A 25,775-nucleotide genomic window follows, 5' to 3' on the forward strand; every position below is an offset into this window, starting at 1 on the left:
TTTTGATTAAAACCTGAAGGTGGCAGTAAATTCCTAGAAAACTTAGGAACTTAGTTTAGAATTTGTATTTTTTCTTCTAATTATTCAAAATTGCATAGTGAGACTGCAGTTGCATTTAATTCTGATGTGTACTAATTAAGGGATCTTCAGGAAGAAGATGAAGATCTAAACAAGGATTATATTGTTATTACTGTTTACTGACTGAAAAGAAGTCACCATGTAAAAGGCTTAGGAACATTGCAACGGATTATATGCTTTAGAGTTACTATAGAAACAAAGTATGTAATTAAACAAAAGGAAACATCAGAACTTTAATACAAGCCAAAGTGCTCTGAAAGGATGTGGCATTAAACAGTTTATATTTGCCTATGAAGTTTATAACCTTGTTGGTAACCTTTTGCCCCACACTTTCCCAATTTTATCCTCAACATTCTTAAAATAGAATTTTGTACAGTTGTGTTTTTACCCACTGATCTACTTAAATCAATAGACTCTCTAGACTTAATAATCAGGAATGGCCTAACTAGTAATTTAATATAGAGGATTTGTAAATAGCAAATTAATTAATATTCATATTGGGAAATAAATTACTTTATTGATCTTTTGTGTAAAGATCTAGAACTAGATTGTTTCATAGTTTCTTCTCTTGAGGATAAATACGGTCTCCGGTGCATTGAGTTATATCCAAAGTTATAGTGAGGTTTTAGTGACCTCAGTTCATAGATAGGCACAAGATTTGAAAATGAGGAACTATAAAATTTTTATAATCTTTCTAGGAAAAAGTTAGCCAAGTACTGTGTATATCATTGTGTAAATACACACAAAAAAGTAGTTAATTTTGTCGAGCAAGATATTTGGTGTTTGATGTTGGTATTTTAAATATCTTCCTATGACTATGCTAATATATGAATAACTATCAGTTTAGAAAGTACTAAAATGAATGATTTAAATTTTCAAGATGTTATTTCATTCTTCCATATAATTTCATTTAACTTTATTTTAAGGCTGTACTATAGTAATAAACTACTCTTAATTTTGATAAATGCAAATTTAGTTTTCATAAATCCAAGAATTTGTCTTTATTCTTCCTTATGATAATCTCTCTTAGGCAGTTAGAAATTTTACATAAAGACTGAGAGAGGATAGTTATGAGTTTATTTGTTTTGACCAGGGAAAAATATGAAGTTAGAAGCACCGACATGCAGTATATACTTATTCCAGAAATACTACATCTGTTCATAATAAAAATGTCCAAAACAGTGTAACAGTTATTCCCAACAATTATATATGCTGCTGAATCAATCACTATTCTCAACAATTATAAATGACTAGTCCATTTCATCTTCAAATATCGTTTAGATTTGTTTGTAATACTTGAAAACTTGTAGTAAAAACAAAACAACAAAATTGTAGATTCTGTATGAGTTAGAGCTATTTTAACTTGTGGTGCTTTAATTCAATTTTTTTAGTTGTAGAATGTAGTAGTAAATATAAATAACTATAAATAAATCCCTGTGTGTGATCACCATCTTAAAAATATGTACCAATGAAGTCTGCATTATTTTGTAATTGTTGACTAGTGGTGGTTAATACTGGCTGCCAGCAGAGGGAGCTTTGAGGTTTATCTGTTAGAATTCCAGCAGGAGCCTAGACTATTTGTCTTCAAACTGTTTTCCTAAGAGTGAAGACATTTCTAACATTTCTTTAGTCTCTTATGATTTACTGTCTAATTTTACAACCCCGTAGATCGTGTGGCAAGGGATGAGAAGGCTAGCTAAAAATTCCAGCAGCAGTTCCCTGCTGACTGCATGAGCAGGTGTGTAAGAGATGGTCCTGTGGTGTGAAATTTGAGGGAGGCAGGAAACTCCTGGCTTTTTTTCTCCCAGCCCCCTTTCACACTCCATCACCACTGTCAGTAGTTCTCCCCTAGAGATCTGTATGGAGCCCAGAAATAAAAGGTAGGTTTTTTTTGTGGTTTTTTTTAATGTTTATTTTTGAGACAGAGACAGAGCATGGACAGGGGAGGGGCAGAGAGAGAGGGAGACACAGAATCTGAAGCAGGCTCCAGGCTCTGAGCTGTCAGCACAGAGCCTGACGCAGGGCTCGAACCCACAAACTGCGAGATCATGACCTGAGCCGAAGTCCGACGCTTAACCGACTGAGCCACCCAGGCGCCCTGATAAAAGGTGGTTTTAAAACAGTCAATAAGAAAATGAACACCAGACGGAAAAGAGGGAGCCCAAAGGGGAATCAGTGCTGCAGTAGCCTTCTGGATGACCAACGGCAGTGGTTTCCATACTTTTCGACACGGTTACATGTCCTAAAACATTCATGTGTGCTTACACACACACATACAAACATGCATCTAAAACAAAACTATCTTGAAAGAGTATTTACCCTTCTAATGTATGAAAGAGATACATACATAATATTTGTTGCCTTTTTTTTTTCTTTTTAAAGTAAGTTCCACGCCCAATATGGGGCTTGAACTCAGGACCCTATGATCAAGAGATGCATGCTCCATCTACCAACTGAGCCATCCAGGAGTCCTGAGATATATATAATTTTTAAATACTCAAATGAAATATAGAAAATAAATTCTAATGGATTTTTCCAGGAAACTGACAGACTTGATTTGGAAATGTCTGTGGAGGAACAAAAGGTTAAGTATAGTCAAATGCTTCCAAAGAAGAAATGGAATTAAAATTGAGCAGGATAGAGACAACAGAGATGAAGAAAAGAGAAGGTGTAGATTAAAGTGGGGTATGGCAATAGAACAAAGAAAAGCTCAGAAAACAAGCTACCGTATTATTTTTTAAAATTGTCACGTTTATTTTTTCAGATCTGTTTTTTTATATACATAATTTATTGTCAAGTTAGCTAACATATAGTGATACGGTGTGGTCTTGGCTTCAGGAGTAGATTCCTGTGATTCATCACATAAGACACCTAGTGCTCATCCCAACAAGTGCCCTCCTCAATGCCCATCACCCATTTCCCCCTCTTCCCCCTCCTTCCCCCTTTCCACCCTCAGGTTGTTCTCTGTATTTAAAAGTCTCTTACAGGGCGCCTGGGTGGCTCAGTTGGTTGAGTTTCCAATTTAGGCTCAGGTCATGATCCTGCGGTTCATGGGTTCAAGCCTCACGTCGGGCTCTGTGCTGACAGCTCAGAGCCTGGAGACTGCTTTAAATTCTGTGCCTCCCTCTCTCTCTGCCCCTCCACCACTTGCACTCTGTCTTTCTCTATCAAAAATAAATAAACATTAAAAAAGAAAGATCTAAAAAAAGTCTCTTATGGTTTGCCTCCCTCTTTGTAACTTAATATATTTTTTTCTTTCCCTTCCCCCTTGGTCTTCTGTTAAGTTTCTCAACTTCCACATATGAGTGAAAATATATGATATCTGTCTTTCTCTGACTGACTGATTTCACTTAGCATAATACCCTCCAGTTCCATCCACATCGTTGCAGATGGCAAGATTTCATTCTTTTTCATTGCTGAGTAGTAGTCCATTGTATGTATATACCACATCTTCTTTATCCATTCATCAGTTGGTGGACATTTGGGCTCTTTCCATGATTTAAGGCACTGTATTATTGACTCCCACACAAAAACAAATAAAGAGAGAACTCTGTGATGTTAGAGAAGGTTTCCCGTAACTTGCTTAGTGTAGGTGGCCAGAAAAACCATTTTTATGTAAAAATAACTAAGGGGTGCCTGGGTGATTCAGTTGGTTAAGCACCAACTTCAGCTCAGATCATGATCTTACAGCTTATGAGTTCGAGCTCCACATTGGGGCTGTGCTGACAGTTCAGAGCCTGGAGCCTGCTTCGGATTCTGTGTCTCTTTCTCTACCCTGCCCCTGCTCTGTCTCTCTCTCTCAAAAATGAATAAACAAAATAAATAACTAAAAAGTATTAAGGCCAATTCCCATACAAAGTTATTATAATAAAAAGAGAAAGAGAAGTACACTACTGTTCCTATGCCAGAAAGACATGCCCACAATACAGATCAGAACTGTCGTCTATTGTGCTTGCTTTGGCAGCATATATACTAAAATTGGAATGATACAGATATTAGCATGGTCCCTGCTCAAGGATGGCACGCACGTTTGCAAGCATTCCATATTTAAACACAAAAATCCTGTGATCTACTATTTCAAAATGACGAAAGATATTAAAATGTTACAAGACCTGAGAAAACAAAACACAGTAGTAGTCCACCCCTATTCATGGTTTCGCTGTCTGTGGTTTCTGTTATCTGTGGTCACGAAGCAGATGATCCTCCTTCCGGCATATCATCAGAGGTCAGTAGTCTCCTAACACTGTGTCACAGCACCTACATCATCCCCTCACTTCATCTCATCATGTAGGCATTTCGTCATCTCACATCATCATCATCATTGTCATAAGAGTGAGTACAGTCCGATATTTTGAGAGAGAGACCACATTCACACAACTTTAATTACAGTAGATTGTTATAATTGTTCTCTTTTATTATTGCTGTTAATCTCTTGTGCCTAATTTATAAACTTTATCATAGGTATGTGTGTATAGAAAAAATATAGTATATGTAGGGTTTGGTACTATCTGTGGTTCCAGGCATCCACTGGGCACCTTGGAACAGATTCCCCACAGATAAGGGGTGTCTACTATATATCATAATTAGAAAAACTCAGAAATGAGGTGACAACTCAGCAAGGAATAAACAATAAAAAAAAATTAATTTCAAAAGTGAAGACTGAATTAGAAGGAACACAAGACTGAACAAACCCATTACATATTGCCTTGGAAGAAACAGAAGGTGGAGGAAAATTAAAAAACAACAACAAAAAAATCAATCAAGTATGAGATTGAAGGGAGTCAAGAGGAAGCAACAAATATTGAGGATGGACAAAGAAGATTAGTTACATGTATTATGGCATCCTTGAAGAAGAAAGCCAAAGTAAAGGAACAGAACAAATACTAAATACTATAATTAAGAAAAATTTCCTGAAAAAAAACAAACATTTGAATTTCACACTGAAGGCATAACTGAGAATATTGAATCAGAAGGACCAGCGACAAGACATAGTCTAGTAAAATCACTGAACATAAAGGAAAAGGAACAAGTTGGGGCATATCTAGGAAAAAAGAGCAGGTGACTTATAAGGATAAGAAAATTAGGTTACCATTGTCAACAAGCAAGAACTCAGGGAACATTATTCCAGTGAACCCTGCCTAAGGAATCTACAAGAGAATGAGCTTCACACATTTGAAATGACCAGAAGGACATCAAAATAAGGACTGACGAGGACTAAATATATGGTTAACTGTATAACTAAGATGAAAGGGTAAGAGTACAAGGAGGTTATTTAAGAAATAACAAATTTCAAATTAAAAACCCTTGTTTTTCAACCCATGCCTGTAACTTCAGTGTGAGATGCTATTTTTTGCAAAGTCCAACCAGTTTTTTAAATTTGTCTCACCAACAATTGTGTCTCAAAAATCAGACCTGAATAAATGCATGCATGATTCCTATCTGATTGAGCAAAGAAGTCACTCATATCACTGATGAATGAGATTCCTTTTAACGTGAATGTTGGTTGCTATTTTTGTTTCTGTTAATGAGTAACACAAATGTGAAACAATGAAGATGTGTAAGAGAAGTGCACTCATTTGTCAATGATGCAAGTGACCTCTTTGATGAATTGGGTAATAGTGTTCAAATATCTTCTCATTTTTGGGGTGCTATTCAAAATGGCTACAGACACAATGTCCTTTATTTTATCTATCTATCTATCTATCTATCTATCTATCTATCTATCTATCTATCGAGAGAGTGCGTGGAGGAGACAGGGACAAAGGGAGAGAGAGGAAGAATCCCAAGCAGGCTCCACACTCAGCATGGAGCCCAACACGGGGCTGGATCCCACAACTCTGGGACCATGACCGAAATCAAGAGTCAGATGCTCAACCGATACCCTTTTTAAAGTTTAATTTTCATTATTAAAATTTTCTCCACTTTTTAAAGTCTACACAATCATGAAAAACAACAAATCAAGGGGCTCCTGGGTGGCTCAGTCTATTGAGCATCCAAGTCTTGATTTCAGCTCAGGGCAAGATCTCACAGTTCATGAGATCGAGCCCCACATTGTCACTGTCAGCACACAACCTGCTTGGGATTCTCTCTCTCCTTCTTACTCTACCCCTCCCCTGCTCACACACACACTCTCTCTCAAAATAAATAGATAAACGTTAAGCAACAACAACAACAACAAATCAAGTCCTAATTTGTGTCATTTACCAATTTCTGTGGTGTGACTATTCTGATTCACATCACATCTACCAGTGTGATGTCACTGAATGCAGAGCTGAGAAGAGTCATGTACCACTCACCATTACACAGTAATATAGTATTTTCACCATGCAGATATAATAAATTTAAATAATCTGAAAAGCATAGCTAGTCATATGTAGCAAAATAATTAGGAACTGATGAGTTTTGAGTATTTTCTACCTTTGCTTTTAATATACTTAGTTGTAAGTTTATATAATTTAGTTTTAACAATGGATGTGTTTAAAAACCAGGTTTCTGGCAAAGTTTCTGAATATTTAACAATTCGCTATCCTGAGCTGGTGTGAGCTGGCTCTAGCACACCACTGAGTAAGAGAGATAGAAAATGTAGTATGTAATGGTCTGACAAAGTAAACGGAGTACAACTATCTTAAGAACAGAAGAGGGTATGAATTTTTTTAATGTTTTCGGTAACCATATTGGTAATAATATTAGTATTATTATTCTGAGACTGCTGTGTGTGTAGTAGGAGATAAAATGAATAATTACAGGTTATATTAATTTTATCATCCTCTACATTCTTGAGAATCAGAATTCTCATATGGAAGAAAGGACATACAGAGATAATAGAAAAGAAGTTCCATAAAAGCTTGAGTTGGAACTGGAACTCTCAATCTGGATGCAACAATATTTTACATAGATTTCTTAGTACTGTCTGCTGAACAGGCCTAGAAACAATGATCAATCCAGAAACAGTGAGCATCCTTTGTGCCCAGACTGTGGCACAATCTACAATTCTTATTACAATTTCCATTAAAAGAAACTTGAGTTCTTAGAGAAATGGTAAAATCTAGGATTGGGCAAGAAATGAACAAAACAAACCTAGAATATCCTACATTACCAGATAGAAAGAATCAAATACTACTAGCATCATGTCAATGATTCAGGAACCAGTTTTAAAGGGCTACTAATGGTCCAAAACGGGACAATTTGAGCTCAATAATGACAATAATTACAATGGATTGATACCCATCAAAATGTTTAAATTGCAAAGTTCATGATTGTGTGTGCGTGGGTGTGTGGGTGTGTGCGTGTGTGTGACCTTTGGAGAATGATAAAGAAACAATTCATTTTTTTTTTTTAATTTTTTTTTCAACGTTTATTTATTTTTGGGACAGAGAGAGACAGAGCATGAACGGGGGAGGGGCAGAGAGAGAGGGAGACACAGAATCGGAAACAGGCTCCAGGCTCTGAGCCATCAGCCCAGAGACCTACGCAGGGCTCGAACTCACGGACCGCGAGATCGTGACCTGGCTGAAGTCCGACGCTTAACCGACTGCGCCACCCAGGCGCCCCAACAATTCATTATTTTTAAAACTGGTAGATTAAGGGAAGGAATCCAACATTTATCCTGCATTTCCTATATGAATTGCAGCACTTGCTGATAGGAGTTGATGAGGTTAAGTGTGTTATTATAAAGGTAATCCAACAAATAAAATGATAGAATTTGCATATCACCATTAGGCTATTTCTTTTTTTTTAATTTTTTTAAAATTTATTTTTAAGTTTTTAAAAAATTTACATCCAAATTAGTTAGCTTATAGTGCAACAGTGATTCAGGAGTAGATTCCTTAATGCCCCTTACCCATTTAGCCCACCCCCCCTCCCACAACCCCTCCAGTAACCCTCTGTTTGTTCTCCATATTTATGAGTCTCTTCTGTTTTGTTCCCCTCCCTGTTTTTATATTATTTTTGTTTCCCTTCCCTTATGTTCATCTGTTTTGTCTCTTAAAGCCCTCATATGAATGAAGTCATATGATGTTTGTCTTTCTCTGACTGACTAATCTCACTTAGCACAATACCCTCCAGGTCCATCCACATAGTTGCAAATGGCAAGATTTCATTCTTTTTGATTGCAGAATAATACTCCATATTAAATATAAACCACATCTTCTTCATCCATTCATCCATCAATGGACATTTGGGCTCTATCCATACTTTGGCTATTGTTGATAGTGCTGCTATTAACATTGGGGTGCTTGTGTCCCTTTGAAACAGCACACCTGTATCCCTTGGATAAATACCTAGTAGTGCAATTGCTGATTTGTAGGGTAGTTCTATTTTTAGTTTTTTGAGAAACCTCCATACTGTTTTCCAGAGTGGCTGCACCAACTTGCATTCCCACCAACAATGCAAAAGAGATCCTCTTTCTCTGCATTCTGTTGTTGTCTGAGTTGTTAATGTTAGCCATTCTGAGGGGTATAAGGTGGTATCTCATTATGGTTTTGATTTGTATTTCCCTGATGATGAGTGATGTTGAGCATTTTTTCATGTGTCGGTTGGCCATCCGGATGTCTTCTTTGGAGAAGTGTCTCTTCATGTCTTTTGCCCATATCGTCACTGGATTATTTGTTTTGGGTGTTGAGTTTGAGAAGTTCTTTATAGATTTTGGATACTAACCCTTTATCTGATATGTCGTTTGCAAATATCTTCTCCCATTCCGTAAGTTGCCTTTTAGTTTTGCTGATTGTTTCCTTGGCTGTGCAGAAGGTTTTTATTTTGATGAGGTCCCAATAGTTCATTTTTGCTTTTGTTTCCCTTGCCTCCAGAGACGTGTTGAGTAAGAAGTTGCTGTGGCTGAGGTCAAAGAGGTTTTTGCCTTCTTTCTCCTCGGGAATTTTGATGGCTATCTGTCTTACATTGAGGTCTTTCATCCATTTTGAGTTTAGTTCTGTGTATGGTGTAAGAAAGTGGTCCAGGTTCATTCTTCTGCACGTCGCTGTCCAGTTTTCCCAGCACTACTTGCTGAAGAGACTGTCTTTATTCCATTGGATATTCTTTCCTGCTTTGTCAAAGATTAGTTGGCCATACGTTTGAGGGTCCATTTCCGGGTTCTCTATTCTGTTCCATTGACTTGAGTGTCTGTTCTTGTGCCAGTACCGTACTGTCTTGATGATTACAGCTTTGTAGTACAGCTTGAAGTCCAGGATTGTGATGCCTCCTGCTTTGGTTTTCTTTTTCAAGATTGCTTTGGCTATTCGGGGTCTTTTCTGGTTCCATACAAATTTTAGGAGTGTTTGTTCCAGCTCTGTGAAGAATGCTGGTGTTATTTTGATAGGGATTGCATTGAATATGTAGATTGCTTTGGGTGCTATCGACAGTTTAACAGTAGTTGTTCTTCCTATCCAGGAGCATGGAATGTTTTTCCATTTTTTTGTGTCTTCTTCAATTTCTTTCATAAGCTTTCTATAGTTTTCAGTGTATAGATTTTTCACCTCTTTGGTTAGATTTATTCCTAGGTATTTTATGGTTTTGGTGTAATTGTAAATGGGATTGATTCCTAGATTTCTCTCTCTGTTGCTTCATTGTTGGTGTTTAGGAATGCAACCGATTTCTGTGCATTGATTTTATATCCTGTCACTTTGCTGAATTCATGGATCAGGTCTAGCAGTTTTTGGGGGGAATGTTGAGGGTTTTCCATTTACAGTATCATGTCATCTGCAAAGAGTGAAAGTTTGACCTCCTGGCCGATTTGGATTCTTTTTGTGTCTTTGTGTTGTCTGATTGCAGAGGCTAAGGCTCCCAATACTTTGTTGAAAAACAGTGGCGAGAGTGGACATCCCTGTCTTGTTCCTGACCTTAGGGGGAAAGCTCTCCGTTTTTCCCCATTGAGGATGGTATTAGCATTGGGTCGTTCATATATGGCTTTTATGATCTCGAGGTATGATCCTTCTGTCCCTACTTTCTGGAGGGTTTTTGTCAAGAAAGGATGCTGTATTTTGTCAAATGCTTTTCTGCATCTATTGAGACGATCATGTGGTTCTTGTCCTTTCTTTTATTGATGTGACGAATCATGTTAATTGTTTTGGGGATATTGAGCCCACCCTGCATCCCAGGTATAAATCCCACTTGGTCATGGTGACTATTTTTTTTTAATGTATTGTTGGATCCGGTTGGCTAATATCTTGTTGAGGATTTTTGCATCCATGTTCTTCAGGGAAATTGGTCTATGGTTCTCCTTTTTAGTGGGGTCTTTGTCTGGTTTTGGAATTAAGGTGTTGCTGGCTTCCTAGAAAGAGTTTGGAAGTTTTCCTTCCATTTCTTTTTTTGTGGAACAGCTTCAAGAGAATAGGTGCTAACTCTCCTTTAAATATTTGGTAGAATTCCCCTGGAAAGCCATCTGGCCCTGGACTCCTGTTTTTTGGGAGATTTTTGATTACCAATTCGATTTCCTTACTGGTTATGGGTCTGTTCAAATTTTCTATTGCTTCCTGTTTCAGTTTTGGTAGTGTATATGTTTCTAGGAATTTGTCCATTTCTTCCAGATTGCCCATTTCATTGGCGTAAAATTGCTCATAACATTCTCTTATTATTGTTTGTATTTCTGCTGTGTTGGTTGTGATCTCTCCTCTTTCATTCTTAGTTTTATTGATTTGGTCCTTTCCTTTTTCTTTCTGATCAAACTGGCTAGTGGTTTATCAATTTTGTTAATTCTTTCTTTTTTTTTTTTTTTTTTAATTTTTTTTTCAACGTTTATTTATTTTTGGAACAGAGAGAGACAGAGCATGAACGGGGGAGGGGCAGAGAGAGAGGGAGACACAGAATCGGAAACAGGCTCCAGGCTCCAAGCCATCAGCCCAGAGCCTGACGCGGGGCTCGAACTCACGGACCGCGAGATCGTGACCTGGCTGAAGTCGGACGCTTAACCGACTGCGCCACCCAGGCGCCCCAGTTAATTCTTTCAAAGAAGCAGTTTCTAGTTTCATTGATCTGTTCTACTGTTTTTTTGTTTTTTGTGGGGTTTTTTTTTTTTTTTTTTGGTTTTGATAGCATTGATTTCTGCTCCATTCTTTATTATTTCCTGTCTTCTGCTGGTTTTGGGTTTGATTTGATGTTCTTTTTCTAGCTCTTTAAGGTGTAAGGTTAGGTTGTATATCTGAGACCTTTCTTCCTTCTTTAGGAAGGCCTGGATTGCGCTATACTTTCCTCTTATGACCGTCTTTGCTGTGTCCCAGAGGTTTTGGGCTGTGGGGTTATCATTTTCATTGGCTTCCATGTACTTTTTAATTTCCTTTTTAAGTTCTTGGTTATCCCACTCATTCTTTAGTAGGATGTCCTTTCGTCTCCAAGTATTTGTTATCTTTCCAAATTTTTTGTTGTGGTTGATTTCGAGTTTCATAGTGTTGTAGTCTGAAAATATGCATGGTACAATCTCAGTCTTTTTGTACTTGCTGAGGGTTGATTTGTGTCCCAGGATGTGATGTATCCTGGAGGATGTTCCATGTGCACTGGAGAAGAATGTATACTCTGCTGCTTTAGGATGGAATGTTCTGAATATACCTGTTAAGTCCATCTGGTCCAGTGTGTCATTCAAAGCCATCGTTTCCTTGTTGATTTTCTGATGATATGATCTGTCTGTTGCTGTGGGTGGGGTGTTGAAGTCCCCTATTATGGTATTACTATCAGTGAGTTTCTTTATGTTTGTGATTAATTGACTTATATATTTGGGTGCGCTCACATTTGGCGCATAAATGTTTACAATCATTAGGTCTTCTTGGTGGATAGACCCCTTAATTATGATATAATGCCGTTGTTCATCTCTTGTTACAGTCTTTGTTTTAAAGTCTAGATCGTCTGATATAAGAATGGCTACTCCGGCTTTCTATGGTGACCATTAGGATGATAGATGGTTCTCCATCCCCTTACTTTGAATCTGAAGGTGTCTTTAGGTCTAAAGTGGGTCTCTTGTAAACAGCATATAGATGGGTCTTGTTTTCTTATCCAGTCTATTACCCTATATCTTTTGATTGGAGCATTGAGTCCATTGATGTTTAGAGTGAGTACTGAAAGATATGAATTTATTGCCATTATGTTGCTTGTAGAGTTGGAGTTTCTGGTGGTGTTCTCTGGTCCTCTCTAGTCTTTGTTGCTTTTGGTCTTTTTTTTTTTTTTTCCTGTTTTTCTCCCCTCAGAGAGTCCCCCATAAATGTCTTGGAGGGCTGGTTTAGTGGTCACGAACTCCTTTAATTTTTGTTTGTCTGGGACACTTTTAATCTCTCCTTCTATTTTGGATGACAGCCTTGCTGGATAAAGAATTCTTGGCTGTATATTTTTCCAATTCAGCACATTGAATATATCCTGCCACTCCTTTCTGGCCTGCCAAGGTTTTGTGGATAGGTCTGCTGCAAACCTGATCTGTCTTTCCTTGTAGGTTAAGGACTTTTTTCTTCCCTTGCTGCTTTCATGATTCTCTCCTTGCCTGAGTATTTTGTAAATTGGACTATGATATGCTTTGTTGATGGCCAGTTTTTGTTGAATCAAATGGGAGTCCTCTGTACTTCCTGGATTTTGATATCTGTGTCTTTCCTCAGGTTAGGAAAGTTTTCTGCTATGATTTGCTCACATGACCCTTCCACCCCTGTGTCTTTCTCTTCCTCTTCTGGGACCCCTATGATTCTGATGTTCATTTTTAATGAGTCACTGATTTCTCTAATTCTTAAATCGTGCTCTTTTGCCTAGTCTCCCTGTTTTTTTTCTGCTTTGTTATTCTCCATAAGTTTGTCCACTATATCACTGATTCACTCCTCTGCCTCATGCATCCTTGCCGCTGCAGCATCCATTCGAGATTGCAGGTCAGTATAGCATTTTTTATTTCATCCTGACTATCTTTTACTTCTTTTATCTTCACAGAAAGGGATTCTAATCTATTTTCAACTCCAGCTAGTATTCTTTTTATAGTGATTCTAGATTCTGGTTCAGACATCTTGCTGATATCTGTGTTGGTTAAGTGCCTGGCTGTCATTTCTCCTGCTCTTTCTTTTGGGGTGAATTCCTTTGTTTCACCATTTTGAAGGAAGAAAGGAATTAATTAAGTAAAAAGAAAATTAAAATTAAAAATTAAAAATGCCACACACACACACTCAAATAAATGATGGTAGATCCTAGGTGTGTTTTTTTCTGGGTGTTGAAAGGAGCTTGACAGATTAGAGAAAAAGGGAAAAGGAAAAAAAAAGAAACATTGGAATATTTGAAGAAATGAAATACAATAAGATGAAATGATGGAAGTAAAATAGAATTTGAGAAATTTACCAAAAAGTGAAAAATATAATAGAAAAAAATTAAAAAATATTTGTAATAAAAGTTGAAAGTAAAAATAAATTTTTTGTCTTTCTGTATTCAAGAAAAAGAAATGAAAAAGAAAAAAAAAGAAAATTGAATAATTGAACAGTGAACAGACTGAAATACGATTGAAATTACATTGTTTTTCCCTAGAAGTCAAGCACTATGAAGCACTTTGTAGTCCATAAACTAAGCCCACAGAGAGACTTGGGGTGTTCCTGAAGTGCAAGATTGGCACAGTTGAGTGGGGCTTAGTGTAATGACTCCATTCTCCAGTAGATGGCACTGCTTAGCTACTGGGGTAGATTGTTGTGGTGCTTGTAGGTGTGTATGCGCATGCATGGGAGGGGTGAAAATGATGTCACTCAGGCACCCAGTCTCTAGTATCGGAACTCTCTTCTCCCCAGCCCCCAGTTGCGCACCCATTCTTTGTCTCCAGCTTCCGTCCACTCCCTGCTTTTACACTGTCTGTCACCAAGCCGTAAGGCTGCCAGGTGGCACCTCCCTTCTGAGTTTTATCTCAGATACAGCTGTGTTTCCCAACCCCTCACTTTGGAGGGACTGTGGTTTTGACCCGTTCTGACCCTCTACAGCAGAGTGTTACTAAGCAATGGCCAGGTACCTGCCCCACCCAGGAGCGTTCACGGGACCGTGCTGCTGCCAATGCCCAGAGACTGTGGCTAGGTGCCAGCCCGCCCCAGAAAAAGTTTGTGAGACAGTGTAGCAGAAGCATTTCAGAGATATGGAAAATCACAACACACATCTAGTACCAGGCTTCACCCTTCATGACCTTGTTCCAGCACCAGAGAATGTGGTTGCTCTCTGCGGTCTGCTGGCACCTCTGGAATCCGTGGTGGTAGCCACATGGACTCTACCAAATGTCATCCCAGCAGGGGAACTGCCTCTCCCTTTGTGGCCCGAAGACCCTTGGACTCCACTCTGTTCCTGGGGATTTGCCCTTCTCCAGGTATTGAGCTGTAGTTTCAGACTCTGCACTCCCCCTGTTTATAGTCTTAATGGAATTTAAATCCTCTCCTTTCTTTTTTCTCCCTTTTTAGTTCAGTCCCTGCAGCTGTTTCCACTTTTTCACTTTCTTTCCAGCTGCTTTTGGGGGGGTGCTTTTCCCGTATTCCCCCGCCCCCATCTCCGTCCTCTCTCCACACACAGAAACAGCTCCCTGCTCTCCATGGCTTCTCTCTGCACCAGTTCACCTCTCCGCCCCATGTACTTGCTGATTTGTGTGGTTCAGATTGTGCAGATTGTTGTTAATCCTCAGATTAATTTTCTAGGTGTGCAGGATGGTTTAGTGTTGAACTGGCTGTATTTCATGGACACAAGACACACAAAAAAACTTCCATGCTGTTCTGCCATCTTGGCTCCTCCCCTCATTTCCACTCTTTTTAAGCCACCATTAGTGCTATTCCTGCCTCTTTCTGTTTCCTGCATTATACAGCAGCTGTGGGGGAAGATGGACACATTTCACCCATCCTTGTACCCCCAATAACACTGAATTCTGGTATCTTCCACAGCCATAGGATTCAATTCATTTTTATGGGATTGGCTTAAATTTCAGTGTGTGATAATTTTCCTTTATACTCTGTAAAAGAAGGATTTAAGAGAAGGAGTAAGAGAAGGACTCTTTAAAATTAAGGACTTTATTAAATTTGCCTTAGGTTTTTAGCCTTATATGTATGAGTTTTTCCACTTGCAACAAATTAGTGGAAATTTTTACACATTACATTTTATAGGTTAAAAGGCTGTATTTACTGTGGCCATGTGGGAAAGGGAGGAGATATCAGAAAGTTCTATTTTATGGTTTCTGAAATTGGCATTAAGAGCTGATGTTTGAATTGTTATCCAGCTATCAACTTGGTGGCTTTGGGTATAACTTCAGTGCCAAGTACTATGTGGTATGAATACAGCACAAATGAAAAGGTTGATTTTCTTTCTTCAAAAAATGTTTTGGTAGAATTTTCGTGAGATAATGGGTATTTGGGCATTCTTGTACTCTACATGGGGAAGTGAATATCATTATGGCCTTTTTGAAAAGCTATTTGGCAATATCAAAAACCTTAAATATGCACATATTTGTCCCAGATATACTGCTGCTAAGAATGTATCCTTTGACAATAATATAGCCAAGAGGGCAAAAACATATGTATAAAGAGACATATTTATTGCATCACTGTTTAGAGTAGAAAAATGGAAACAATGAAAATTTTGAATAATAGTGATTTGTATAGATTTTGATATAGCTATATAATAGCTGGCATATTATGCTGATATTTTGTAAAAACATGAATGTGTATATATAATATTATATATGTAATTATAACATATATAATTTATACTGAAAAACCTAGAAAAAGGTTTTAGCCAAGGTAGAGCAGGATACAGATGACACACTCAATTTGAGTAATTGGGGAGAGTTCAACATAGGGATTATTCAAAAGGTGTAGGCAGCATATAGAGAAACAAAAAGGAATAGTATAGAACCTGGAGCTGATAAGGGTGTGGAGGGTAGGATGTTCTTACCACCTGCAGGTGTACCTGAAGGGGCTATAGGAAGGGACTGTGAGGGCAGGGAGAGCTATGAGGAAATGCCTTTGACGGGCTCTGTGACGTTTCTAAAGGCATGTAACCTTCCCATAGCAACTCTACAGTGTGGCTGCTGGAGAATGAATGTCTTGGCCTCTCTTTCCCTCCTCCCCATACTCTCTTACCAGTGTTTTTCATTCACTGAGCTCAAGTAGAAGACAGCCTGGAAAAGGGCCTTTGATGCCATCAATATATATCGACCTCCTAAGGCATAGAGCAGCGTGGTGGGATTGAAAGGGATCTGGAAGGGCAAATAGAAATTATCCAGATCAACAGAGGTACACCCATGTGTTAAGAGGTTATCCTGGCCAATGGGATTATGGGCTTATATTCTTGCCTTTTTCTTCTAATTTTTTGAAAATGAACACAAATGACTTGTGTATTTTTTTTAAAGGATATCTATTTATTTTGAGAGAGAGAGAGAGTAAGCATGAGCAGGTAGGGACAGAGAGAAAGGAAGAGAGAGACTTCCAAGCAGGTTCCATGCTGTTAGAGCAGAGCTCGATGCTGGGCTCAATCCCACAAACTACGAGATCATGATCTGAGCTGAAATCAAGAGTTGGACTCTTTTTTTTTTTTTTAATATTTTTAAACGTTTATTCATGTTTGAGAGACAGAGCATGAGGGGGGAAGGGGCAGAGAGACGGAGACACAGAATCTGAAGCAGGCTCCAGGCTCTGAGCTGTCAGCACAGAGCCCAACGCAGGGCTCGAACTCACACACTGAGATATCATGACCTGAGCTGAAGTGGGATGCTCAACCGACTGAGCCACCCAGGTGCCCCAAGAGTTGGACTCTTAACTGACTGAGCCACCCAGGAGCGCCATGACTTGTGTAATTTTTTTTTAAAGTTTAAAAGTTTTTTTTTTTCGTTTCCATGGTCATAGATTACCTTAAAATATCTGAGAATTGTGAACTTACATGGCCAAAATTCAGTTGTCTTGTACCTACACAGCTGAATACCCTCTTTTAACCCTTAACCCTTAACCCTTAATTACTTAAAAATATCCTCAGAGTTGCTTTAGTTAGCAAACAGGGAGTTTGCCTGATTCCAGCCAATGTTAGCATTTGGGAGTAGGATGGGGAATTGGCTTTATTTATAGAAAGATATGGGTTTAGAGTCATTGTGATGTCTGTATGTTTTATGCTTGTAGTGATGTCTCTGGTACTTTGTCTCACAGGGTCCCCCTTAGGATCTCGTGTAGGACTGGTTTAGTGGTGACAAATTCCTTCAGTTTTTGTTTGTTTGGGAAGACCTTTATCTCTCCTTCTATTCTAAATGACAGACTTGCTGGATAAAGGATTCTCGGCTGCATATTTTTTCTGTCTAGCACACTGAAAATCTCGTGCCAATTCTTTCTGGCCTGCCAAGTTTCGAAAGAGAGATCAGTCACGAGTCTTATAGGTCTCCCTTTATATGTGAGGGCACGTTTACCCCTTGCTGCTTTCAGAATTTTCTCTTTATCCTTGTATTTTGCCAGTTTCACTATGATATGTCGTGCAGAAGATCGATTCAAGTGACGTCTGAAGGGAGTTCTCTGTGCCTCTTGGATTTCAATGCCTTTTTCCTTCCCCACTTCAGGGAAGTTCTCAGCTATGATTTCTTCAAGTACCCCTTCAGCACCTTTCCCTCTCTCTTCCTCCTCTGGGATACCAATTATGCGTATATTATTTCTTTTTAGTGTATCACTTAGTTCTCTAATTTTCCCCTCATACTCCTGGATTTTTTTATCTCTCTTTTTCTCAGCTTCCTCTTTTTCCATAACTTTATCTTCTAGTTCACCTATTCTCTCCTCTGCCTCTTCAATCCGAGCCATGGTGGTTTCCATTTTGTTATGCATTTCGTTTAAAGCGTTTTTCAGCTCCTCGTGACTGTTCCTTAGTCCCTTGATCTCTGTAGCAAGAGATTCTCTGCTGTCAGCTATACTGTTTTCAAGCCCAGCGATTAATTTTATGACTATTATTCTAAATTCACTTTCTGTTATATTATTTAGATCCTTTTTGATCAGCTCATTAGCTGTTGTTATTTTCTGGAGATTCTTCTGAGGGGAATTCTTCCGCTTGGTCATTTTGGATAGTCCCTGGCGTGGTGAGGACCTGCAGGGCACTTCCCCTGTGCTGTGGTGTATAACTGGAGTTTGTGGGCGGAGCCGCAGTCAGACCTGATGTCTGCCCCCAGCCCACCGCTGGGGCCACGGTCAGACTGGTGTGTGCCTTCTCTTCCCCTCTCCTAGGGGCGGGATTCACTGTGGGGTGGGGTGGCCTGTCTGGGCTACTTGCACACTGCCAGGCTTGTGATGCTGGGGATCTGGCGTCTTAGCTGGGGTGGGTAGGCAAGGTGCACAGGGGCAGGAGGGGCAGGCTTAGCTTGCTTCTCCTTAGGTGATCCACTTCAGGAGGGGCCCTGTGGCAGCAGGAGGGAGTCAGATCCGCTGCTGGAGGTTTGGCTCCGCAGAAGCGCAGAGTTGGGTGTTTGCGCGGAGCAGAGCAAGTTCCCTGGCAGGAACTGGTTCTCTTTGGGATTTTGGCTGGGGGATGGGCGGGGGAGATGGCGCTGGCGAGCGCCTTTGTTCCCCACCAAACTGAGCTCTGTCGTCCGGGGGCTCAGCAGCTCTCCTTCCCTTTGTCCTCCAGCCTTCCCGCTTTCTGAGCAGAGCTGTTAACTTATGACCTCCCAGCCGCGAAGTTGCGCTTGCTGTCGGAACACAGTCCGTCAGGCCCCTCTGCTTTTTGCAAGCCAGACTCGGGGGCTCTGCTTGGCCGGCGAGCCGCCCCTCCGCCCCGGCTCCCTCCCGCCAGTCCGTGGAGCGCGCACCGCCTCGCCGCCCTTCCTACCCTCTTCCGTGGGCCTCTCGTCTGCGCTTGGCTCCGGCGACTCCGTTCTGCTAATCCTCTGGCGGTTTTCTGGGTTATTTAGGCAGGTGTAGGTGGAATCTAAGTGATCAGCAGGACGCGCGGTGAGCCCAGCGTCCTCCTACGCCGCCATCTTCCCTCTCTCTCCGGAATTGGCTTTATTTAGGAATGTCTATTGTTTCCTGGTGAAATTCTTAGGACTACTGTGACACTTAATGTCATTATATATAAAATCAGTCTGAGTATTGCAGAATAAAAGAGCTTTAAAAAGGCAATCTAATTCTGTAATCCTGGTAGAATATAGAATTTAGTTAGATTAATAGATAGTGTCATTAAAGCATTATTCTTGAATTTATTAGGCTAGTTTAAGATAAAATAGCCTACATTATGTCCTTCAGTGGGATATGTAAGGAAATATTTATATTATTAATTGTGAATACTTTCCACCATGAGGCAGCTTTAGTGTATACTTCTTTTTCTTCCTTTACTTTAAGATATTAGTACTTTGATAATAATGCATAAGCATTATAAAACTATTGTCTACAGTTAACTAAGAAATCAGCAATGTCTTTTAAATGTCTACCTTCAATAGAAAGTGTTTTGTGTAATTAACTCAACTATGCATTGTTAAATTTTCTACTCATTTTCTCAGCTATTGCTTTTTTCTTTAATGGCACAATTTTTTAAATTGCATTTTTTATTAGTGAAAAGATAGGAATGTGTGTATGGCATGTAAAGATGCTATCTGTCAAAACTAGTGAAAAAAGAAAACCTTAAAGTCAGCCAGAGAAGAAAAAAGACATTGTGTTAGTTTCTTATAGCTACTAACAAGATACCTTAAACTTTGAGACTGAAAGCAACCCAAATTTACTATCTTGTAGTTTTGTAGGTCAGAAGTCTGACATGGGTGTCACTAGGATGAAAAGAAACCATCACCAAGGGTTGCATTCCTTTCTGGAAGTTCTAGGAAAGAGTTGGCTTCTTTATCTCTTTCAGCGTCTAGAGGCCACTCACATTCCTTGGCTCATGGCCCCTTCTTCCATATTCAAACCCAGCACCTAGCATATCTGTGATCCTGCTTCCACAGTTAACATTTCTTTTTGTCACACTTTTCTGCCTCTGTCTTCCACTTTTATTTATTTATTTTTAAATGTTTATTTCTTTTGAGAGAGAGAGAGACAGACAGACAGAACATGAGCAGGGGAGGGGCACACACACACACACACACACACACACAGTCCAAAGTAGGCTCCAGGCTCTGAGCTGTCAGCACAGAGCCCAACATGGGGCTAGAACTCATGAACTGTGAGATGATGACCTGAACTGAAGTCAGACACTTAACTGACTGAGCCATCCAGGCGCCCCTCTCTCTTCCACTTTAAAAAACCCTTGTGATTAGATTGGACCCACACAGATAATGCAGGATAATGTCCCTATGTGAAGGTCATCTGATTAACAGCCTTAATTCTATTGGCAATTTTAATAACCTTTTGCACCTAACCTAACATAGGTTTCATGAATTAGAACACGGACCTCTTTGGGAGTCATTTTTCTGCCTACCATAGTCCATTTTTCTGTCCCCTAAGTGTATCTATACATGTCCCACATGTAAAATACATTCCCCCCTGTCTCAACATCTCTAAGTATAGCATCAAAACAAAGTAAAAAAAATTCATCTACATCTCATTAGCTCAAAAGCCCCAAACCTCATAAATGAAATCAAGCATGAGTGATTTTTTATTTGCTTACCCCATACATGTTACAAACAGAAGAATAAAAATAAAGAAGACAGTAGATTTATCATCTGAAACAATACAAGTTGGAAAATAGTGGAGCAACCTCTTTCAAGTTGTGAGGGAAAAAAATTGTCAGTTTAGAATTCTATACCCAGGAAAATATATTTATTTTATTCAAAAGAAGGTAGAAAAAGAGGAAAAAGAGAAAAGGACAGATGGACCATATAAAAAGTAGAAATATGATAGACTTAACCATATCAAAGATGGTATTAAATGTAATGGTTTGAACACCCTAATTATAAGGCATAGATTGTCAGATTGGATAAAAGCAAAACTCAATAAAATGTTGCTAACAAGAAACACAGTTTAAATATAAAGACAGAAATAGGTAAGAAGTAATAAATAGGAAGAGATATTTCATGATAATATTAATTATAGAAAAGCTGGAGTGGTTATTAAAAGGAAACAAACTAGATTTCAGAACAATGACTATTAGTCGGGATGAATAATGTGATTTTGTAATGATTAAAGAGTCAGCTTACCATGAGGCATAGCAATCCAAAACATTTATACAGCTAACAAAAATTAAAAATACAAGAAACACAAACTGATGGAACATAAAGTAGACAGATGCACAGTTATATGCAGAGATTTAAAAACCTTTCAGTGACTAATGGGAGCAACTAGACAGAAAATAAGCAAGGACATAAAAGATTTGAACAATACTGTTAATAAACTTCAACTAATTGACATTTTTTTAAAACCCCATCCAAAAACAGAATACATATTCTTTTCACATGCACTATTATTTATCAAGATAGACTATATCTTTCGGGCATGGAACATAAAACATATAACATAAAAACATATCTCCTCTGGTCACTATGGAATTAAATTAGGCATCAATAACCAAAAGGTCTCTGGAAAATTCCCAAATATTTGGAAACCAAAGAACACATTTCTAAATTCCAAGTAACCCATGGAACAAAGAAGAAATCAAAAGAAAAATTAAAGTATTTTGAAGTGAATTAAAGGGAAAACACAACACACTAAAACATGTAGGATATTGCTGCCAAAGTAGTACTTGGTGGGACATTTATAGTACCAAATGCCTCTGTTAAAGAAGAAATCTCATAAATTTTCTCAGCTTCCACCTTAGGAAACTAGAAAAATAAGAGCAGATGATACCTAAAATAAACAAAAGAAAGAAATAATAAAGAAGAGAATAGAAATGAATGAAATAGAAAACAAAGACAAGAAAAGTCAAGGAAGCCAACAGTGGATTCTTTGAAGAAAACAATGAAAGTGATCTACTTCTAGGGGCACCTGGGTGGCTCATTTGGTTAAGCATCCCACTTTGGCTCACGTCATGATCTTGTCATTAGTGAGTCTGAGCCCTGAGTCCGTGTTGTGGGTCTCTGTGCTGACAGCTTGGAGCTTGGAGCCTGCTGCGGGTTCTATGTTTCCCTCTCTCTGCCCCTCCCCTTCTTGCATGCTCTCTCTCTGTTTCTCTCTCTCAAAAATAAATAATCATTAAAAAAAAGTGATCAATTTCTAGGTAGAGTGATCAAGAAAAAAAAAAGGGCGGGGGGGCAAGACACAAGTTACCAGTATCAGGAATCAGGAAATCACAATAGGTCTTAACAGCTGTGTAAAGGGTAAAGGGGCACCTGGGTGGTTCAGTCTGGTTAAGCGTCCAACTCTTGATTTCAGCTCAGCTCACAGTTTATAAGATTGAGCCCATCATCTGGCTCTGTGCTGACAGTGTAGAGCCTGCTTGGCATTCTCTCTTTCCCTCTTTCTCTGCCCCTCCCCTGCAAGCTCGTTCACTATGTCTCTCTCAAAATGAATAAATAAACTTAAACAAACAAAGTTAAAAAAATAAATAAAGGATAGAGAACTATTACAAACAACTTTAGGCCAATAAATTTAACAATATAGATGAAATGGAACAATTCCTTGAAAAATGCAAATTACTGAAGCCCTCTGAAGAGGAGTAGATTACTTGAATAGTCTTATATCTATGAAAGAAATTGAATGTGTATTCAGTGTAGTTAAAAACATTTCCACAAAGAAAATCCCAGGCCCAGGAGACTTCATGGTGAATTCTCCTAAACATTCAAGACTACATGAATACTTCCAGAGAATTGAAGAGAACAGAATACTTCTTGATTCATGAGAACTGAGACCAGACTTACTATGAGAGCAGAATAACTAGGATACCAGTACAGGAAGAAAACTACAGACATATTTCTGTCATTAACACATACAGAAAGTCCTAAACAGAATTTTAGCAAGTCAAATTCAACAACATACAAAAAGCATACATTGTGACCGTTGTGACCAATGGAGTTTATCCTAGGAGTAAGATTGCTTTAACATTTGAAAATCAATAAAAATCAGCATATTAACAAACTAAAAAAGAAAATCATGTCTATTTCATTAGATACATAGAATTGAACAAAATCCAACATCCATTCCTGATAAAAGCTCTCAGCAAACTAGGAATAGAAAGGACCTACTTCAACATGAAAAAGACTATCCGTGAAAAATCTAGAGCTAACATCAGACTTAATGTTCCTTCTAAAATCAGGAACAAGGAAACGATGTCTGTTTTCATAATTTCTACTTAACAGTATATTGAAGGTATTAGCCAGTGCAACTGACAAGAGGAAGCAAAAGCATCTAGATTAGAATGGAAGAACTAAAACTGGTTTTTTTGGCAGACGACATGCAGAAAATCTTATGGATTCTACAAATAGGATACTAAATGTGACTTTGCCAAGGTGGCAGAACATAAGACACTCAATTATATTTTAATATGTTAAATAACATGTATTATATACTTGTATCTTAATTAATTTTATTTCTATGCACTATTGATGAACAATTAGAAATTGATATAAAAATATTTATATAGCATAAAAATATAAAATACATAGGGATAAATCTGACAAAAGATGTTTAATACCTATTTGCTGGAATCTGCAAAATATTACTAAACGAGTTAAAGACCTAAAGAAATGAAGAGGTGTACCCTTCATATATGTTATGGTAGGAATACTAAATATTATGAAGATGTCAATTGTCCCCACTTGAATCTATAGATTCAGTGAAATCTCAATAAAATCAATAAAAAATCTTAACACATCTTTTTATAGAAATTAATGAGTTGATCTTACAGTTTATATGGAAATGCAAAGAATATAGAATAGCCAAGACAATTTTGAAAAAAAGCAAAACAAAAATGAAGTTCAAGGGCTAATATGACCTTTGTTCAAGGTTTATTATAGAACTGCAGTAATCAAGATCATGTGATCTTGGGATAAAGACAGGTGAATAAATCAATGTAACAGAGTAGGAAGTCCAGAAATACACCCACACTTTTAAGACAATTGATTTTTTTATTTTTTATTTTATTTTTGGCCATTTATTTATTATATTTTTATTTAGTTTATTTTTAAAATTTACATCCAAGTTAGTTAGTATATAGTGCAACAATGATTTCAGGAGTAGATTCCTTAATGCCCCTTACACATTTAGCCCATCCCCCCTCCCACAACCCCTCCAGTAACCCTCTGTTTGTTCTCCATATTTAAGAGTCTCTATGTCTTGTCCCCCTCCTTGTTTTTATATTATTTATGTTTCCCTTCCCTTACATTCATCTGTTTTGTCTCTTAAAGTCCTCATAGGAGTGAAGTCATATGATATTTGTCTTTCTCTGACTGACTAATTTCACTTAGCATAATACCCTCCAGTTCCATCCACGTAGTTGCAAATGGCAAGATTTTATTCTTTTTGATTGCTGAGTAATACTCCATTGTGTGTGTGTGTGTGTGTGTGTGTGTGTGTGTATACACATACACATATACATATACATACACATATGTATGTATATGTATATGTGTGTGTATATGTGTGTGTGTGTGTGTGTGTGTGTGTGTGTGTGTATACACACACCACATCTTCTTCATCCATTTATCCATCAATGTACATTTGGGCTCTTTCCATACTTTGGCTATTGTTGATAGTGCTGCTATAAACATTGGGGTGCTTGTGTCCCTTCAAAACAGCACACCTGTATCCCTTGGATAAATACCTAGTAGTGCAATTGCTGGTTCGTAGGGTAGTTCTATTTTTAGTTTTTTGAGGAACCTCCATACTATTTTCCAGAGACATTACCAAAAATATATACAGATAGCAAATAAACCCATTAAAAGATGCTCAACATCATTATTCATTAAGGAAATGCAAATTAAACCGCAGTGAATACCACCACACACCTTTTGGAATGGTTAAAATGAAAAAGACTGACCACAGCAAGAGTTGATGAGGCTGTGGGGTGCCTTAGTGGCTCATGGCTCAGGTCATTATCCCAGGGTCATAGGATCAAGCCCCATTGAGCCCCACAACGGACTCCACGCTGAGCATGGAGCCTGGTTAGGATTCTCTCTTCCTCTCCCTCTGCCCCTCTCCCCTACCTCGTGAGTGCACATGCTCTCTCTCTCTCTCTCTCTCAAACAAACAAACAAACAAACAAACAACAACAACAACAAAAACAAAGCTGATGAGGAAGCAGAGGAACCAGAACTGATATATGTAAAATGGGAATGTAAATGAGTACAACTACTTTGGCAGCTGGCTTAGCAGTTTTAAAAATATTAAACCTATTCTTACCATATGATCTGGTCATTTTGCTTCTAGGTTTTTACCCAAGAGAAAAGAGAGCTTGTGTATATACATAGCCTTCTACATGAATGTTCTTGGGCTTTATTTATAATAGCCCCAAACTAGAAACAGTCCAGATATCCCTCAACAGGTGAATAGATAATTGTGTTACATCTATGCAGTGGAAAACTACTTAGAAATGAAAGGAAATGAAAAGTACAACAACACAGATGAATCTCAAAATAGTTATGCCAAGTGAAAGAAGTGAGACATAAACAGTACCACTTGTGTAAAATTCTAGGAAGTGCAAAGAAATTTAAAGTGATACAATAAGATCCATGGTTGACTGGGGTTGAGGGAGGTAGGGCTAGTGAGGGATAGGAATAGAGAATACAAATAGGAATGAGGAAAAATTATGGTGGTATCGCATGCCTACATACCTATGTTAAAACCTGCCAAATTGAATTGTACACTTACATATAATGGGTTTCTTGTATTGTATGGCAATAATTCCTAAATAAAGGGTTT

General features: G+C 38.4%; 1 non-coding gene across 1 annotated transcript; it reads left to right on the top strand.

The window, feature by feature from the left end:
* Nucleotides 1-4,026: 4,026 nt before the first annotated feature.
* Nucleotides 4,027-4,129, top strand: LOC121032431 (U6 spliceosomal RNA). The gene has a single exon (XR_005791264.1). It is a non-coding gene; the product is annotated as a U6 spliceosomal RNA (small nuclear RNA).
* Nucleotides 4,130-25,775: the final 21,646 nt, after the last annotated feature.

The sequence above is a fragment of the Herpailurus yagouaroundi genome, unplaced genomic scaffold (assembly GCF_014898765.1).
Source record: "Herpailurus yagouaroundi ecotype Mexico unplaced genomic scaffold, PumYag 141, whole genome shotgun sequence".
In the NCBI taxonomy this organism is placed as follows: domain Eukaryota; kingdom Metazoa; phylum Chordata; class Mammalia; order Carnivora; family Felidae; genus Herpailurus; species Herpailurus yagouaroundi.